This window comes from Coturnix japonica, chromosome 13 (genome assembly GCF_054131305.1).
Source record: "Coturnix japonica strain WE chromosome 13, WE-NBRP24, whole genome shotgun sequence".
In the NCBI taxonomy this organism is placed as follows: Eukaryota; Metazoa; Chordata; class Aves; order Galliformes; family Phasianidae; genus Coturnix; species Coturnix japonica.
In genome coordinates, this window is record NC_140675.1 from 9,494,751 (window position 1) to 9,512,236 (window position 17,486).

A 17,486-nucleotide genomic window follows, 5' to 3' on the forward strand; every position below is an offset into this window, starting at 1 on the left:
TATATCTGGTGCCAAGCAGGGAAATAAATGAGAGCTGCATTTAGTTACCATTTCTCTGGGTATCCTACATAGCTTTTCTTCATCCTCATTATCAGTTTATTTCAGCTGATGCATTTCTACCTTTTGCATTGCTCCTTCTATGAAAGGATATCCCTAATTCCTCCTCTCCCAATCTTCTGTCCTCCCCTAAGTGCTTTTCCCCTCCACTCACACCCATCAGTGGGCCCCTTATGGCCCTGCTAGCCCAACAAGCCCACCTCCATCCATCCAGAGGCTCAGAGACACACTCCTCACACCATTATATTTGCTACATATCACATATGCATCACGATCCTAACCCATAAATATGACATCACAGAGAAGCACTTAAGAGGTTTTAATCTGTGCCTGCAGATCCAAGTCCCGACAAAAGCAATTCTTAGCAGATGTTTGTCCAATAGCCATCAAAAAGCTCTGCAGGTGGAGGTGTTTCTTACCCTGCACAGCTGGGCTGTGCACAGAAGTTGAGATATTATTAGGTAGTGGTGTGCATGAGCTGTTACAGCACAAGTTCTTGCAAGCCTGTGCACAGGACTATTATAACGTTCCAGTATTACTGGACTTTACTTTTGCTGTGGGTTGCTGAACTAATATGAAATTCTGATTGAATTTCTGCTGCCGGTGGAAAAGCTGGAAATCGGTAAATGCTCTGAGAGCAGAATGCTGGGAGAGCACCAGGCAAAGCTCTGCTACAGGGGGAAAGAAAAGCCTTGAAGAAATGCTTTGGAGCAAACAAGCTCTGCTCAGCCCTCCAGAGTTACTGTGGGAACATCTGCATTTGTTGTAGGGATCCCTGCAGCAGTCTAAAGCCATGGGGTTATATATATCCTCTAATGTCCATTGAAATGAGAGGAAAAAAGCAGAGGAAGATTGTTTCTGGAGCTTTGCTCATGCCAATAAGGGTTATTCTGCTTTATGAGAAGTACCCTCAAACCTCAGAAGCTTCTTACACAACTGGAGCTTTCTACACAACCAGTCTGGGTTCATTTCCATGCATTTTCATGTGTCTTTGGCAAAACCTCGAGAGCTGTCATTCTCCAGCAGTAGATTTTAAGGGAACTGACTTGGCTGGAGCACACCAACTGCAATGTCCTCCTCGTTTCCTTCCAGCAGCCCTCATGCTGAGCTTCCTTCATAAACATACCAACTTCACAGGGCCCACACTGTTGCTTTGGCCACAAGGAGGCCTTTTCTCTTGCAATAAGCTTCCCCAAGAACATCCTGTATGCAGAAAGCTGTGCATACTATCCTCACTCCCAGCCATTACAATGCACCTCAACCTGTACTCAGTTTATCCTGGGAAAGTGGTTCAAAGGAGCACAGTGGGGATTAGGATTAGAGATGGAACAGAAAAGTGAGGATAGCTTACGATCCCTCCCCCTTTTTTGTTTTAAGGCCATTTGCTCAGTCTTCAGACCATCTTATTTCTCACTCATTAAATCTCATATGCAAGGCTTCAGAAGATCCACCCTCATACTGATGTAGCAGAGCTGCGACCAGGCACTTTTACAGCATTGTGACTTACTTTCCCCATACATGAGAAAAACTAACTTTTTTAAATGAGTCATTAAGATGAAACGAATAACATTTGAATTGCTTGGCTATTATTGTGATAGACTGTGCAAGCAGAACTAGCTTCAGGCACCATTCATTTTGAACAGGATGTAGTGCAAACCAGCTTTGTACACCACAACAAGAAAATCTAATTTCAAATCAGAACAGTATTTTTGTATTTATTTCATTATCTTTCCATTAATGCCTTTGCTTTTCTTCTCCCCCCCTCCCTAAGAGGACATTCAATTTCTTGAAGTGATCCAACAAAAGCCTCTTTTAAGCCTTAATTTCTCTGAATGAAGCAGCCAATTTCTAGAATAAATAATGATTACAGCTGCCATTCATTCAAAAAAGGAATCTCATTCTGATCAGCACCCACCTCTCAGCTCTGAATTTAAATTGAAATTGGCCACAATTTTTGGCTACAGTTACTGCTAAAATAAAGAGGGTCTTGCTGCCTGCAAGAGCCATGGGAGCTCTTCCCATTCCAAAAAAAATCACATTAGGCCATTGGTGCCTGCAGCACGATTCTCCTTAAAACGAACTGCAGTTATTTGCTCCCTGGAAACACAAAGAATTGACACCAATGATACTAATTGATTAATCCAAGGAGCGTGCCACAGTGACCCCCACTTTGTCCCTGCTCCACTGGGTGTCCCACAATCCTCCTTCCTTTATTCCTACAAACAAGGATGCTTGAGTTGAAGAGACTGAAATCAGAAGAGGCCAAACCCTACAAACACACTTCTGTCCATCACACCATGCAACACAGCAGAACAAATGCACCAGGACTGAAGTCCAGAACTGCCATATCTTATAGTACCTGCATTTAAGAAAAAGCTACATTTGAAAATACCTTGCCAGTATCCACATTAGACAACATTTTAAGAGCACTACAAAACAGCTCCAAGCTATGCATGTATATGGATGGCACCAAAATAACCATTATGGTAACTCAGATTGGACTGCAGCATTACATGGAGGCAATGTGAACATGCCTACTCAGCAGCAGATTTAGCAATGGGATTATCCAGGGGCTGCCTTCCAAATGGTGCATTAGCCTTTTTCTGGCACAGTACTGTCAGCCTGTAACAGAATGTCCTTAATACAACTGAACAGACAGAAGTGCCCGAGAACATAATGAAAAAGACCATTTAAAACGTGACTTCAAATTCAGTATTGAAGACTTGTAGGAACGAGTCGCTGCATTAACGAGCTGCACCTCTCAGAGTGAACATGAAAGAGCGTGACTTTAGTCCAACTGAGAACCTATTTCTAATTCTACCAGATTTTTGCCCTGCAGCCAGACTGAAAGATTTAGGTCAACTTTAAAGAAAAAAAATATATATATAAATGGAGATTTTGATCACAGTTTACTGCAGAAACTTTGGGCTATTCACAAGCCATTGACTTTCCTTCTAACACATGCACCGAATGTTGGGGCAGTACCTTTACTGTAAGGAGATTCAAACAAAGCATCTGATTTATTCAGCCCAGCAAATAGCAAGACACATCAGTCCACGTTCAAAGTATTTAAGAGCAATGAAGAACTGTTTGAAGATCAGAGCAGTACAAAGGAACAGAGCCTTCCAGCTCCTTGCCTGGGAGGAGTGGCACAGGATTTGACTACAGAGAACAAGCAGCTTCAAAAGCAGCGAGTCCACAAAGTCCCCTTGACTTCTCCACAGAGGAGGAATCATTTAATTGCATCAAACTGAACCAGCTCCCACCCCACTTCCCTTGCCAGGAGTGACTTTGAGTAGAAGAAGAAAGAAGAAGGTGCACAGAGTTATGCCTCAGTTCAGAATGGTGATCAGTGCAAAGCACTCAACACCTCTTCCATAGGTAGTGCTCAGTTTTCCCACTTAGTGGATACTTTCATTATTTAGCATGGGTTTTCTAATCAATTTCTTGAGGGGTTGATTTCATATTACTTAATCTTTACATCGAATGACAGCAGTCATCTAAATTCAACAGGTGTTGAAAATTGGGAAAGGGAATGCTTTTTCTGTAGCCCACAGATACGCTGGCAGACCACAGGCCAAAATGGCACCCATCGCTCACCCTGCAGCCCAAAGGCAAAGGCTCACCACCCTACAGCCCCATCCTCAGGGTCAGGTGTGGATAAACAGTGATCACCCTTCCTATTCAGCAGGTCTTATCAATACTGCTGAGGAATAGCCTTCCCTTCCTGTTGGACATCCTGGACTAACAGCTGATTTGTTCCAAGTCCATAAACTCATTTCCCCACACACACCACCCCAGCACACACTGCAAGTAGTGGAGCTCAGTGGCACGAGGCTTGGATGTACTGACCTTTCCATCCCATCACAGACAACACATTCAGTCCAAGGAAACTGGCTGGTGCCTTGCTGGAAAACAAAGCAGCATCATACAAGTTAACAGGATGATTTAGAGCTGGTACAGAAGCACCACTTCATTACCCACTTCTTTCCAGTTCATGTGGACCTCAGGCTACATTGGTCATCATCACACACTGAGGAAGATAAGCTTGTTATTCCACTTAGCTAACTTAGACTTTAGACACATGGCAGCAAAAGTGTTTCCAAACAAGACAGCATCAAGCATTCGAACTGCAGCGATAGTGGAGCATTGAGTTTATTCCTGCCTAAGAGAAAGCAATATAACAACAGCACAGCCAATCTGAGGCTCTGCAGTCATTTCTATGTAGGTAGCTATAAATTACAGTATGCTCTGACATTCTTTTACCAAATACAACATTAAGCTGACAAATTGTACTAATACAGTAAGATTTTAAGGTGTATCCACACTTGCAGCATGTGTAAATTTCTCAAATAGAATCCGATGTTTGCTAATACGGTACGATCTAAGTTAATAAGATCAAATTACGTCTGATCATACTACATTAGAAAATGTCACATCAAATTAGTCACTTTCGGAATGATAATGAAGCACAGAAAGCAACCAAAAATAACTTTTCCAACACAAGTAAGCAGCTGAAGCTGAAACCTGAGTGAAATACCAAGTCTCTAGAGAACACTCCCTGAATTCAAGGTTAGCAGGGTTTTCTCTTCAGCCTTATTTCATAGGGCTCTCATACATGATTTAAATCTGGGTTTGATTCAGAGAAAGGTCTGACCTGAAGGTTGCTAACAAAAGCTGGAGGTAAGGGAGGAAAGGAGGTGGCACAGTACGGCTGGCTCAGAGATGCGGTCGCTGCGTTGGTCCCAGGTAGGAGAAACTACAAAACCCCTTCTATCAGAGCTTTGGAAAGAGGAAGCTACTTAAAACATCATTAAGCTTTCCTCCTTACTGGTCAAGTGTAACTGGTCAAAACTCCAGGCTTCAAAGCTCGGTTTTCTCCCCTCCCACCCCCTTGTCTATTACTGAAGCCAAGCACCCACTGAGTGCACTTTTCACATAAACCCATTTGTCTGCAAATACAGTTTGCCTGCTGCAGGCATAATAGGAAAAGATGACCTGCTGGCCATGTCATGCTGAGGAACATAGTATATGCAGACTCTTCTCTCCTTGTGCTGGACATCAGCCCCACAGAGCTGATTTTCTGTTTCCTGCCTCCAGCTTCCTACAGGCTTCCTCCACCCACCAACATGCAAAGAGCTCTCTGCAAACACCCATGTTAAAGCTGACATGCCACGAATGCCAACATACCTCAACAGGATGCCCATGATCTCAAAGCCTACCCTAAAATGAGGATTCTGATGGAGGATCTCTTGCACACCTTTCCCAGGGCTTTCTACAGGAGGAAACCAAACCTGGCATGTGGCAGCAGTCGTCAGCACGTGCAATAGAGCCACACTCACAAGAACACCCTGTCCATCAGCTCTTCTAATGAAAGTTGTCATGGTTTTGTAATTTTGTAATTTTGCTATCAGTATTCCACATCATAACATCATGTAAAGCATGGATACTTCTATTGAATGTGCAGTCCACAGAAGAAGACTACATATCCGAGAGAACAACACGGTTAGTGATAAGTCACAGGACCAGGACGCTGTATAATCTCGTTCCCAGGCTGGAGTGTTCTTCTTCTTCTCTCGAACTTCTCGGAGAGTGGGAAGCGTTCCAGCCATGTCGTCTAGAGTTCACAGTAGGCCTCTCGGCCTCACAGGGGACTCTCTCTCTCTGTTTCGTTCGATTTGTTAGCCTCAATTATATTATATTGTGTTATCTTGAATTTTGATATCATATTTAGTAAAATAAGTTTTTCCTCCTTAGATTGCCACTGTTTTTATCCCATTCCTCTTTTCCCCCTCCTTTCTGGGCCCCGGGGGGCCCTACGGGGTGGCTTCCCCTGTCATGGACATAGGTAAATCTAAGTAACCCGTGACAAAAGTTAAAAGGGAAAAGCAGCCCAGAAAAGCACAGAGCAGGAGAACTTTCTTCCATAAGGCCAAGCACAGCCTGGGTGGTGGGGAGGGATTCTGCCCCATTTATGCCACTGGGCAAAGCAGAGCCCAGGATTGCCTCAGCCCTGTGCTAAGGGACGTGAAAAAAGAAGTAATGCAAAGGTTCTGTTTCTGTTGTCACTAAACTAACATATACCAAACATCATCACAGCTAAGCCCTCTGCATAGATCACCTTCATTCCCTGCTGGCTAAATTAGCAGAGCAAAAAAACCCAGACCTTGCAAACAGAAACTGGGGGGAGCAAAAGCTGAAGTGGCAGTTAAGATCTAACAGCCCATTTCTCAAAACAAAAACACCACACACAGAAGAGAAAGGAGAGATTCCAGCTGCTTTTTCCAGAAAGGTGGAACAAATACTCACTGTTGTGACCCATAGCATTCAATATTAATTTCCATTATGTACTATACATTGGCATGTGCTTCAAAGGGCGTTTTTCCCCACAATGGCTCTGCCAACCCCTGTTGCTCGTGACTTTTGTTTATTTGTGTGATATTTGTTTCTTTTTAAATCCAAGCTGTCTGCATGAAGTTTGACTCAATTATGGGTGTTTGTTTAAGGCAGTCTGCTGAGGGACAAAGTTGTTGATCCCCAGAGGAAGCATTGTTCCCATCCCGCCTGTATTTCAGTAGATTAGGTTTAAACAAGGCCTATCATCAAAACACACTCGCTACCACACAAGCCTGATGTGTGCTTTGGCTTGAATGAAGTCATTATGATAGACTAACCTTTTGTTATTAGCAATTATGAACACTTCTGTTGGATTCCTGTATGCTAATGGACTAGGAGTGCTTTGTCATCTACTAAGCCAATATCCATGTTATTCTGCATTTCCTTCTTCTGATCATTTCTCAGTCCGGGAGGGTTTTAGCAACACTTTACCATCATCCTGTTATCAGACTTGTTCTCCCTTGGGCACGTGGCAGCTTCATTGAGTAGCTGAGCAACATGTAACAAAATCAACCCATGACAACATAAGCTCAGCCAAAAAACAAACGCTTTGACTTTACTCAAGACAAAAACAAAAGAACATAAAAGGAGAGAGAAAAAAAAAGAAAGAAGGTAAGCTTTATTGACTGTATCTTTCCCACTTGTTTGGCTGTGCATATTGGAGCTTGATGTCATATCCATTGCGAGCTCCTGTCTCTGACCCACTGAGAGCAGCTGGGACAGCCAACCCACCTCAGTAGGACAGGAAGAACTTCCTTTGCCCCAGCAGGCAAAATCTGTCCTCCTCATTCAATCAAATCAGGCAAGAGGTTCTTCCTCTCATAACAAACAGGCCCTTACTATCACATACACGAGCACTTTCTGAAACATTATTTGGCTGCACATGGACATGACTTAGAGATGTTTTTAATGACCTCTGCTTGTAGGACCCAAGGGCCACTCTTATCACCTCACTCATACTCACTTGAAGAAGTAATATTTTCCATCATCACTTCAGAGAGCAGAGTTCAGCTTACACCCACTAACACCACTGTAAACCAGGAGCAAACCACTCAAGCCAACTTTCTATATGCCATCGCTTACAATCAAGAGTTTTAATGTATGCATGGGTTCCAGCTAATTAAGTGATCCCAATACAGTAAGCATGCAGAGCAGCAAAGATCTCTTGGCATGGGAGGCAGCACATGCTGCTAACACACGGTGAATCAATAGCAGTTTAATCAAAGCCAGCTTCCCACAAGGCACAACCCTCACTACTTGCTTTTGGCTTCAGTCTTTGGTCACTTCCCTGTTACTGCCAAGCCCATCTTGCTGGAAATGATTCTGTTATGAACCCCACACAACATCAGCAAGCAGCAAGAACAGAAATGCAAGCTCCTCGTGTATTGTGACATGGTCACCATGCACAGACAACACCGTGTAGGTCACTGCCAGCCACAGGAAGATGGAACATCAATTGGCCTTAGGAGGCTTTCAGAACACAGCTGTAAATAGATCTCTTTCTCCCCCTAAAACTGAAAATCACTTACATGAAATTGGTTTAAAATACATCAGTGCCAAATTAAACTGAATGCAACCCAAAGTGGTTTTGTTGTTGTTGTTTTAATAGGGGTAAAAGACTGCAGAAACCATTTTTTTTCCCCCATGTGTTTAATTTTTGTGGCCTATGCCCATTAGCCTTGAGTGAGAATAGTCCTTCAATCGTCTTCAGCTATTGCACCTCCAGATTCAGAAGCAGAAATGAGGCTGCTCCTTTGGGTTTCAGATCTGAGTCACGATTATGCATAAGAAAATTAAAACAGGTCTCTGTTGACCACAGGAGAATTCTGACCAATATGAAGATAGAAACACAAAAAGGCTTTTCTTTCAACTCCCCTGGCACCAGTGCCTTCCCCTGAGGTTACACCCACCCCGGGACACAGGAGCTGCCTGCACTGAGACCTGGGAAGCAACCAACACTCAGCCCAACTTACAGAACAACGATGTTGATTGTGGGCAAAGCTCTCCTGGCTCAACTACAACTCGTTTTCAGCATTAGACATGAAGCAGGCCTGGAGTTAAGACAGCTGATAGCAAGGGTGGTCCATAGCTTTGGATGGCTTTTTAAACCCAAGTTATTCTATTTCTATGTTAAGGCTAACCCACAGTGCACAGAACAGACCCATTCCCTGGGCATCTGCCCCAGTGTGGAATTAAACACACACGTCCAGCATCTGCTTCCTTCTGTTCCACACACAAAGAACCTCCCTCACACGCATGCACGCTGTTAATTAATGAGCCCCATACAGTCAATTGCTCCTTCCAAGAGACAAAAAACCACATCATTATTCATCCTTCATTCACACTGAGCAGAGTATTTCTAAGGCACAGACACAGTAAACAAAACAAAGCCCCTCTCCCTGGCCCTCATCAGCTTGGAAGCTTCAGCTGTACCTCATGCAGCTCCTGATGCCATTCCAGGCACCCATTCCCATTGCAGTCATCAGAGCACAGCATCCATCCCTGCAGGAGAGATGGAGATGGAGTGGAGCTTGGTCAGCACAGGGCCCTATCATGGGGCAGGCAGCTCTGTGTTACAGCCCTGTGTTACAGCCCTCAATAACAGTAGCCAAACTAAAAGGAGGACAGTAACCCAAGGTCTGGAGATGCTCTTCAGTAAAGCTTTCTGCTAAGATGCCTTAACTCACATCAGATCTATTACAATGTTCCATTAGTGCTTCCTTCTTTGCCTCCCATTCTCCTCTCTGCCTTTACATCCTGATCTGCCTTCTCCCTTTCTAATAGAGATACAAGAAGCAAACATAGCTCCTTAGCATCAGCTTCCAAGCAGGCCTTTGAAAACAAGGCAGCAAAGTTTACAGCACTACAATAAAAAAAAATGCAACTTCCACAATAGGCTCCTTTACTTAACACCAGCCACCCTCACAAGGAACAAAAGGGAGATGAAGAAATGAAGCACCATTTTCTCCCTGCTTTAAATCCTTACCAAGTCCAGCTTCCACACAGCCAAACAAGGCTGCTAGAGAAAAGTCATTCTGTGGTGTGTAAGGGAATCCCTTAATTAATGGCAGCTGTCCCTGTCCCAGCACTCCCTGCTCTGTGCTGAGGGCATGCATGCAGCTGTGGTCTCTTGTATGCTAAAGAGAAGGACTTAACCCCTTCCCTACTAACCCCAAATGAAGGCTACAGAACCCAGAGAGCAGACAAAGAGTGAATGAGACCAATGGCATCTTATGTAACCTTGTGTACATGATTGTTATCAACTTCGCAGCTGAAATAGATTTATTTTCTAAATAGAAACTATTGCCAGACTTCGCTCTCCCCCTGCGGAGTGACCACACCACAAGCAATTCTGGTTGCCTGTTTTAATTTCAGTTTTCTTGTTTTCTGGGATTTCATCACCTGGCAATGAAACGCAGTCCCCTGAGGTTCCCAAACAACGCTGAGTTGGGCTCAGTACATCTGCAGCATGCAGAACAGAGAGAACAGATGGTGGGTTTGCATTGGTGTGGTGATTCCAATTGGGCAGGCACTTTAAGACAACATCCTAAAGACTCCCAGATATTCTGCAGAGAGGTGCAGGGCATGTGAACTGGAAGGTTCGGGTCTCTTCTGAAGTATTTCCTTCTGTGTCCAGTAATTGCAAAAACAAGGCATCAAGGGAGGCAGCAAATATGGAATGGGCTGTGCACTTTCACTGTGTTAATATGCTAGCTAAAGCAAAGGGAGATGCATCTCCATCTCCCTGAGGGCACTTTGCCCCTCAGCCACAGGGTTCCCAGGCATACCAAGTGCATCCCACTTCAGAGCCTCGCCTCTGAGGAGCAGGTCTCATTCTCTATGCTGCTCTATGTGGGGGCATTTCATTGTTTTACAAAGACAAATCCCCATGTGGAGTTACAGAGAAAGAGTTCTGTAAAAACCAAATTATCCAGAGGCAATAAGGAGGGCACTGAGTACACTGTTAGTGCCACCAAGTACCGCACTGTTGCTTTGCATGGCAGTGAAGGGCTGCAACATGCCTTCCCCCTCCCATGGAGACAGAGCTGCGTCTGCCATTAGCACATCTCAGATCTGATTTGGGACTCTGTAGGTGCAGGATTGCACTGCAAGCTCCTACATGCCATTAACCAGCAGTGGACGTCATTGTAACACAGTGAATCTGTAGCCCCCTCCCTTTGCAATGGGAAGAACTACAGGCGTACTCAGCACACAACCTCGCTGGGCTGCAGCTTGTATTCCACATCTGGATCTGGTCACTGAGGAAGTAAAGCACTGTAAATATATTTTGAAAACATGACTTGTAAACACTTCAAGAACTGATTACTGCCCCTAAGTGATGAAGAAGAAATGCATCGCTTCATAAATGTGAACCACCTGACCTCAAAGGAGGAAAGAGTAATAAACGAAGAAAGTGCTGTTGCATACAATTGGCTCAATCCTAACCATGTGGCACAGAGATCTGGTGCCATTAGGGTCACACTGAGCGTCACTGTGTGTTGACCCCACTTACAGATGTAAGAGATGGATGATCCTTTTGTATTTCTGAACAGTTAAATTTCCAGGAACTTAAATACTGCAGTCAGGTGGATGGCAGTATTAGGAGCCTCCTGGTAGATGGCAAGATGGGAATAATTACTTTAATTAATTTCTGGGTCATTGTAGGAATCAATTCTAGTGTTGTGGCCCATTAAGTCAGTTTGGTTTATCCCAGAGCTCTTGGTCATTATTAGCTTAGAGTCAATAAGCCACATTGCACAATCATAATCAATAGATGAAAAAGAATTCTGAAGGAAAAGAAAGAGAAGGATGGATTTTGATCTCACTTACATCAATAATTTCCCAGAAACTGGTGGAATTCCCTGATGTAAAATCAATGTGAGCAAGTTCAAAATTGAGTTGTTTTGCTTTGTCAAGAAGATAAAATGGAGAGCTTGGATTGTGCCTTTAAAGTCAGACATTTATAGATTAAATTTTATCTGCAATATCTTGCTCTCCAGAGATTTTCTCTTCATTTATGGGCTTAAAATATCTGTGCTCAGAAGGAGGAAAAAAGAGAGATTTTGCACATCTGACTGAAAGAAACCTTTGATGGTACTTCAGGTCAATCACCACTCACCAAATGCTTCCTGTCATCTCATCTAAGATGGAGATTTGGTTACACTGTTTAAAAACATTAATATTTTCATTTAGGACCCAACATTAGATATATCAGACACTTATTCTCTGTGGTTTTAGCATTAACCAAACGTGTAGCTTGGCCAACGTTTCACGCAGTGAGAACGTGAATATTTCAATGTCTTCATTCATTTTCATCAATAACAGCAAGCTGAGTGGTACAGTTGATACAGTAGAAGGGAGGGATGCCACCCAAAGGGACTTGGACATGCTCAGAAAGTGGGCACATGAGAATCTAATGAGGTTTATTGAGGCAAAGTGTAAGGAGCTGCACTTGAGTCACTGCAGACCTGGGTACAAATACAAACTGTGAGAAGAACTCAATGAGAACAGCCCTGCAAAGAAAGACCTGGGAGTCCCAGTGGATCAAAAGCCAGCAGGGTGATCTTACAGGCCAGAAGGGCTGTATCAACACAAGATTCTTCTGCAGACAGGGTAGAAAAGCAAGAAGCTGCTGTTTTTGTGATGGGAGGACTCCGAGAGGCCAACACATCTGCAGCAGCTCAGGATGTTGCAGCTGAAGCGCAGGTCATACATCACTGACATCAACTGTGTGCTGGAAACAAAAATGCCCAGTACTGGGAGCTCTCTGCTGGACAACTATTGCTGCTGTGAATGTTATGCACTTGAGCACAACAACACAAAGTCTTGTTATCAAATGTTTCCCATTGGTGCATGAACCCAAACTCTGCCGTAAGCAACAGCCCCCTTGCACTGCAGGTGTGACTATTACTGATACAGGGCATATATACTGATACATGATTGATAGATTGTGTAGATTTTAATGTTTTGCTTGTTCTTCTCTGTTAGAGAATAATTACGTCCTTCCTTTCATTCATTAAATCAACCCTTGTTCTCAGCACAACCAAGTGTATTGCCCACAAGCAACGCCTGCTCTTGTGCTGAGACCTTGTCAACTCGTTTTCAGCCTAAAGCAAAAACTTCTGGCTGAGTTCATCACTCCTCATTATAAGGGGCTAATAATGGAAAAGGCAATTTGGGCTCAGCTCTGACAACCTGACTGCCCTGCAACAACACTCCCAGCACTGCAGCAGAGAAGCACATGTACCCTCAGGCAGTGTGAAATGACCACATCCCAGTGACAGCCAAACCTCATGATGTAGTACAGCTGTGTGGTGTGCTGCTCTGCTGATTTGTTTCCATAGGCAAATAATTAATTTGCAATGACTGACATTGTTTTATCTCCACCCCATCACTGACATCTTGTCCGAGTTGCATCGTATGCCACAAACTGCTTATCTTCTTTGGTCGCTGATGTGCTCTATTCCTTCTCCTTTAGTATGATACTCATTACAACCTCTCTTATTCTGAGGCCAAGACTCCTGCTGTGATCCCAGGTAATGGATTCTATTACCGAGCGCTTTGGTTGGGGAGAAGAGAGGAAAGAAGGAAGGAAAAGCCTGGAGAGGGAAAATGGCCAAGTTGCAGGATTTCTGGGTCTCTGAAACAGTTCCAAAGTTCCTTGGTGTTCTGGAGGTCTTTCTGTGCACGATGAAGGCACTGGGCTTTTGTATTGTTTGCTTTATTTTGTAATACTTTCTGATTCCCATATATTCTGAGTTGTGTTGATTTGTGACCAGCATTTCATCGCTATCCTGGGGAGAATTTTCTCTGAAAATACAGGAAAGAAACAACGCCCTGATGCAAGACTACAAATGAGTAACTGCCACCAGACCATGGCTTCTGTTATTCACCCTGTTCTTGCAGAACGCTCATGACTGCAGTACGTGATCACCTCCCAGAATGATAAAGTGGAAGTAAAGGCATCTCTCTCCTGCTCCCTCCCCTTCCCATTTACCTCCCACATCAGCTCTGCAGGCCATCACACAGCAGGGAAGGACCACAGCCTTCCCCAGCCAGGGAGGAAAGCTCTGTGATTAAAGAGGTAACCATGGATGCAAAACATGTCAGCTAATTGCATTCTCTAACATATGTTTTCTGGAGGAATCCACCTAGTACCAAGCATCTTAAGTCCCTTGACTTGTAACAAAACCAATAGATGGTATCGATTTAAATCTTGTTAGGAATCAGAACTGCAGTCCTTCAATGTCTTGGGTGCAGGCTGTGAAATGAGAATATCAGCATTGCCCTGGCTTACAGGCAATAATCGATTCACGCAGATATAGAAAGCACTCACATGCTAGGTCACAAGAGCTGTAGGTATATCTAAGACCAACAACTCCATCTCCTTGCCCTGGGGTTATTGTAGATTTTCAGGGATATAAATGAGACCAATTTCTCATCATTCATATCTGAAAGTACTTCCACAAAATCAGTGATTCTCTGAGCACAAGAAATCAGGGCTCTGATTTCCTATGGATTTGCATCCCTGTGCCAGGGCACCCTCTGGGTCCTTTAATAAGTACTGAATTCATGACACAGCCATTCTCTTAACTGGGCGCTAATAGGATTTCTCTTCTACGCCCAGCCACCCACAGCCACTCCATGCATTGTGCTCACTCTCCTCACCTGTCCATAACAAGCTGCTGAGGCTCATTTCCACTAAGAAATTGCCTTTGCTCATTTAAAACATTCATATCCTCAGCTGCTACAGCAGAAAGAGTATAGAGCCTAATACAGTTAATTTTCAAGCCAGCTTTACTTACATCTGAGCAAAATTACTCTTTTCTTTCAATTCTGATCTCCCAGAATAATTTTGTCATTTCAAATTCTGTTTGTATATCCCTGAAACTATACTGGCATCAAATCAGCGTAAGATAAGTGAGAATCAATAAAGAGAATTTTAATCTAAATCATTGAAAATTGTATTTATCAGGACCTTGGGTTCACTCCATGGCACTGAGGCAGATACAGCATTCTCACTGCAGATGTTAGAATGGCTCCAGATGTGCTGGTATGGATGAAAGTAGATCTGCAAATCTATCCATATCCAGGGAAAGTGGGTAAAATCCTGGTTTCAACTTTTAATTGGCCATACAGGGCAATAACTTCAGCAAGAGCTCTCTCTGGAACCAGAGGCAGTGATTCCACCCACTCAGAAGAGTTTTTTTCCTGTCCCATATTGTTCCATAAAAGCAACAAAAGCTAATTTTCACTGGGATGGGTTGGACTGACTTTACAAAGGCTTGTCATAAAGAAACACCAACACTGAGAAATATGTGTAAGCGCCCAGTTTTGAACAGAAGCTTTTAGGGCAGCCCACATTTCTACTCCTTTTTGGTTTTCTGCTTCAAATGCAAACAGTCCTAAATTGGGGGTATATACAGAACCACATCTTTCAGACAGCTTCCACATCAGGTGTTGTTTTATGAAGCTGAGTTCCTTATTCTCAGCTACTAATGCTACAGCTGCCATTCTTACAAGCATATTATAATGTACCAATTTATATTCAGAAGAACCCAGGGTTATCCCATCATCAGAAATCCTTGTAAGCTTGATTGTTTTTTCTGTTCCCATCATGTAGTAGGATTATGGTTTCCATAAGAAAAACAAAACAATTTTTTGCCTTTTTTTAAATTTCCCTTCTCCCTTCTTTCCTCCCACAGTTTAATTCTGAAATAGAGAACACTTTTCTTTTTTTTTTTTTTTGATTATTCTTTTTAGGGCATTTGTTGCACACTACAGGCTGAGTGGAATGTGCCTTTCCCCACTCAGTACTAACCTGCTGGCCAGATGCGCGCTTGGCGCACTGACAGCTCTGGTTCACTCATGTAGAGACCCACAGCACAGTTTGGTACCATGTTCCCTAGCAGGATAGACTTCATTTGACATCAACCAGCACCAGATAATGGTTTCTTTCCTACACCTTCCCTCCCTCCCCCCCCCCCCCGCCAAAAAAAAAAAAAAAAGAAAAACCAACCCAAAACAGACAAATTCTAAACAATTTCTATGGAAGTGCTGGAGTATCTACTGAAGATGCTCAAGCAGGGAGTTCTCACTAGCATGAAGTAGCCAAAAAAGAATCATCTGCTTCTTCTCAGAAGTGCTCAGCTGTGCTATTCACCCACAAGACAACCAGGTGGGAGGTGACACCCCAGGACAGCACCGTTAGCCAGCTTTAGGTGAGCATTTATCAAGGCAGCATGAAACTTTAACTCTCAAGGTAACTTTTTTTCCCCAGTGAAAATATTCAAGACAACACTGATTCCTCCACCTCAGGAAACTGTATTTTCTATTGAAAAAGCATTTTGATGGAAAGCACCCTTACACTCAGCTCTTCCTTGCCTGAATGCTCATAGGACTCAAACAAACTGCAGTGTTTCCCCATGGGTGATGGCACTGCAGGAGGACAGAACTTCACTGCATTTCCCATACAGAGCCACGTGGACCTGTGGGGCATGGAGCTGTGTGTGCTGGGCTTTGCCCTGGGAGCTTTCTTTATAAATAGGTACATAGGAGAAGCACGCTTTAAGTGCTTGCTCCTTGCGGGCCCATTACCTCGACATGGAGACAGAAAGGAGCAATGTTTTGTAAATATCTGTCTATCAACTTAACTTTGTTCACCTTTCTTGCTTCCTCTCCTCCAGCACCTTTTCACAGCAAGCTCTTTAAGCAACATCTCTGGATTTTAAGCTGTTTGGGTGTAGCTGTGCATTTTTATGGGGTGCTCCACCTCTTTCCTGGAGCCTTGCCACAGCTTTGCAAGTCAGGAGAAAAGAGAATGGAGTTGGGAACCCATCCAACTGTGTGTTTGCATCAGATAATTCTGGAAGGATTTCATCCCCAGACTGTGCTCCTAACTTACTTTGCCCAGGAAGGAGAATATATGTCATATCTATGGAGAAAACATTCCACAGAAAAGCTGGAATCGAGAAAAAGATTCCTACCATAAAAGATTCCACACCCGTAACCCATGTGAATAGAAAGAGCACTCCAGCTTAAAAATAAGCAGTACATAGGGGTAGCAAAGATCCTCAGGTTCATTTTCCAGAACAAATTTCCTTTCCCTGCTCCCACATTCCAGGGCTTGCTGGCTTTGCTGTGCCTTGTTCCATTCATCCATTGAGCAGTTTGCAGGGATCCTCCTGAACAACGCTACCCAAAGTGTCTGGATGCAGTTCATCACTGGTCTGTACTAGGCTGACAACGTGAGCTATTTGAGATACTCAGCATTCAGTCCTGACCTGTGACAGTGCAGAAAGGAGCAGTGAATGCTGAGTATTAATGTTCATAAAGAAACAAAAATGGAGAAAACCTGGGCTTCTGGCCACTGCTTTCCTCCCCTGTTCCTGTCCAGGTTTCCCTGTACTTCTACGCATTGTATGAACCGTAGACTATATATAGAACTCTGCTTTCACTGCTAACCTGAGGAGGAATGACAGAGGTCTCTATGTGCCACATACACCCTCCCAGCACTGCCATGGCAATGGGCTGGACACCAGCATTCAGTTCCTAATGTTCTGGGAACTGACTGCTCCTACAGAAGGACTCAGTAAAAGCTCATGAACTGTATAATTACAGTTCCCTTCCTGAGGTGGTAACAAAAGAACTAAACTGTAATCTGGGCTCTCACAGTTAGCAATATCCACTCTTCTGGAGAAATATAAGAAAAAAAAGACCTAATACTGACCTCCTGCACCCCAAAGGAGCAACCACACACACACGGCTATCACGGGGGCATCAGGAGCTGGCAATGCTCAGCCTCTCCTCACAGCAATGTGGGCACTGGGCTGCATTCTCTGCTCCTGCAGGACTGCTGATGGTTCTGCTTGCTTTACAACCATGGGAAAGCTCCTACAGGCATCATGGCTGCCCCAGAGCAGCAGGCTGTTCCCAGCAGGAGTTGCTCAAAGCAAATAAAGCGAGGATCCCGCCAGGCCCACCTCAGGTGATTTCTGCTCCGTGATGGTGAAGGGTCTGATCCACTTACATGG

At 43.9% G+C, this 17,486-nt stretch overlaps 1 long non-coding RNA gene across 1 annotated transcript in view; it reads right to left on the reverse strand.

Moving 5' to 3' along the window:
- The window catches only part of LOC107320795 (uncharacterized), a 167,893-nt gene that overhangs the window by 110,640 nt on the left and 39,767 nt on the right, over positions 1-17,486 (reverse strand). The gene's annotated exons all lie outside the window — the stretch shown is intronic.